The sequence below is a fragment of the Eschscholzia californica genome, unplaced genomic scaffold (assembly GCF_041429995.1).
Source record: "Eschscholzia californica isolate CP2 unplaced genomic scaffold, dmEscCali1.0.p SCAF_1, whole genome shotgun sequence".
Lineage (NCBI taxonomy): Eukaryota > Viridiplantae > Streptophyta > Magnoliopsida > Ranunculales > Papaveraceae > Eschscholzia > Eschscholzia californica.
Window position 1 is genome coordinate 18298945 of NW_028238198.1, and position 3124 is coordinate 18302068.

Consider the following 3124-nt stretch of genomic DNA (forward strand, 5'->3'; position numbering starts at 1 on the left):
AAATTATGCTTTTTTTTCTTCGCATTTTCGTCTTTTGTCCGAGTTTTGTTTTGTCAAAACCTATCCCAAATAGGACAACGGGTACCCCTCCATTTTCTCTCTCTACTCTCTCCCCATAACCGTTTTCTTGAGTTTTTCTTTCAGGGTATTATTTGCTCCTTCGTCGGGTTTCTTTTTCTTTGTCCTTAAATAAAGGTTATTTCCTTGTTAGTCTTTAGGGCCTGTTTCGTTGATCTTTAGGATCTTTATTTGTTATCTTTCGTATTTTTACGGGATAGAGTGTTTGATCATGGACAACCATTGGGAGTTTATGGCAGAATCAAAGTGGTCGGTTTATGGCGGAATCAAAGTTAAGGTTAATATCTAATCACCTCTACCAAGAGAAGTAATTCTCCAAATTACGGGAGGCCAAACACACCAGGTTACTTTAAGATTTGTGAGAATATGCAAATTTTGTTTCTATGGTGGTTATCTGGGGCATGCATTTGAATTATGTCCATCTAGAATGAAATTAATGGAGCTACTAGAGAAAAATCTCACTGATAAACAACGAGAGATAGTTATGGCAAAGATGCAACCCAAACATCCTCTTGAATTCAAAGTATTGGCTTTCTGGGAGAGTGAAAACATGACCAAAATTCAAAATGTTCAAATGCATTCTGTAACGGACGATGGTGATCATTCGGAAGAGGAGATACTACGGGACGATGGTGATCAATCGGCAGCAGTTACCGACCATAGACGTTCTCCACTGATCATGGGCAGGGGTAGTAAAGAAGTGGGTAGTTACACACCCACTAATCTCTCACTACTTTAGTTCCTGTTTCCAGGGTTCACCCACTATGGATTCCCAACATGGGATGGGGGCCACCATGTGAATCATCATATCTAGTCTTATATAGCAAGGAAGGGGTTATGAAATCAAAATGAACTGGCTTTCTGCTACTGTGAAGCAATGGCGAGGCCCACGCAGTGGCCCAAAGATATTTGGCCCATTAGTGGTTTTCCTTTTGTCTTTCTGTTGTTTTATTTTAACTTCTTGACTTTGTATCTCATTACTGCCAGTCTATCAATGAAGTTGAAATTCCAAAAAAAAAAAAACCTATCCTTAATACCTTTGTGTAGTTGTGTTCCTATCATCATATTTAATCTTTGGGTTATTTCCCAAATGGCCCCCAACTTTGTGACTAGCTTCCTGCCTGACCCCCTACTTTAGCAATAATTCCCGTATGATCCATTTTTTCCGTTATCTTTAACATTCCGTTACTCTCTCTCCTCCATCTCATTTTCTCTCTCTGCCACATCATCTTAGCACGAAACATCATCATCTTCTCCGTCAGGTTCGCCGGCCGTCCAAATTTCTGGCCGGCGACCTTCAAATTTTTTTTTTCTCTCTCTCTCTCTCAAAAAAAAAATTTAAAAAAAATTCTCTCTCTCTCTAAACTCCGGCGAAGGGCCGGAGTTTAGAGAGAGGGAGGAGAGAATTTAAAAAAATAAAAAAAAAAAATAGAGAGAGAGAAGAGAGAGAAAAAAATTTTGAAGGTCGCCGGCCGGCGACCTTGACGGAGAAGATGATGATGTGTCGTGCTAAGATGATGTGGCAGAGAGAGAAAATGAGATGGAGGAGAGAGAGTAACGAAATGTTAAAGATAACGGAAAAAGGGGGCCATACGGGAATTATTGCTAAAGTAGGGGTCAGGCAGGAAGCTGGTCACAAAGTTGGGGGCCATTTGAAAAATAACCCTTAATCTTTCAACTATTTAATTTTATTTATTTTTTAAAATATTGGATTAATGCAGGAGCTTTACAAATTGGTGTAAATTATGCTATGGTAAGTAATAATCTTCCACCACCCGACCAAGTAATAGCTCTCTACGAATCAAGGAAATCCAAAGAATGCGCTTCTTCGATTCAAATCAAGATGTTCTAAAAGCTATAGAAGGTTCTGGAATCCAAATCATTGTTGCAGTACGTAACGAAGATCTTAAAAAATTCGCAACTGATAAAACATACGCCAAAACTTGGGTTGATAGTAACATTCTTCCACACAAAGACGCCTCGACCATCATTAGATGTATAATAGTTGGTAACGAAGTCCCCTACGATGACCTAAAAGCTTACGTTCTAGCGTCGATTCAAAACCTAGACACTGCTTTAAAAGCCGCGAATCTTAAAATTCCCGTCAGCACAGCCCTTTCCTCGCAAGTTTTAGGAATTTCTTATCCGCCTTCGGCAGGTGCATTTTCGAAAAATTTGGCTCCTATATTGACACCCATTATAAGCTTTTTATCAACCAATTCATATCCCTTGTTAGTTAATATATACCCTTACTATGCTTATGCTGGTAACCCAACAAATGTGAACTTAGATTATGCTCTTTTTAATAGTGATAAGGTTGTTGTTCACTATGGGTCACTAGGGTACAAAAATCTTTTTTATGCAATGGTTGATTCAGTGTATGCAGCTGTAGAGAAATCAGGTGGGTCAACTGTTAAGATCATTGTATCAGAGACCGGTTGGCCTACAGCGGGGAACGGTGATATCGTGACGGTTGATCATGCTCAAAATTTCAATAATTAGTTGATAGCTCAGCTAGCGTTGACCACAGGGACACCAAAGAAACCTAATCAAGAATTGGAGACTTATATATTTGCAATGTTTAATGAGAATCTTAAACCAGAAGGAATTGAGAAAAACTTTGGGATTTTTCGCCCTGACAAGATGAAAGTCTATCATGTTAATTTCTCCCCTTAAAAATTTAAATCTCTATAAACAGACTTTTTTTATTAGGTTGAATAATTACATTATTAGTGGTGTTTTTTGTTTAATAATGTGAATCTAATAAGTTCAAATTTACCAAGAGTTATATAAGTGCCTTTAGAACTTCTTTACTGTTCCTGGTAGCTGTAAATGGGCTGAATATGGATTGTTATAGTAGAGCCCACTATCTCAGCCCATCTAAACTTCTAAGAGAAAGTAGAGTAGAAAATGTTATAGACACTTAACTACACCCACGGGCCACGGTTATTCACAGTCACCATTTGAACCCATTTTTTCGTTTTACACTCACTTTTTATATAAATACATTTTGGTCAAAATATTTTCATTGGTAAGACGGTTACCG

General features: G+C 38.1%; 1 pseudogene; it reads left to right on the forward strand.

Moving 5' to 3' along the window:
- The first annotated feature begins 1896 nt into the window (after window positions 1-1896).
- On the forward strand, window positions 1897-2754 carry LOC147564817 (putative glucan endo-1,3-beta-glucosidase GVI pseudogene; annotated as a pseudogene).
- The last annotated feature ends 370 nt before the right edge of the window (window positions 2755-3124 follow it).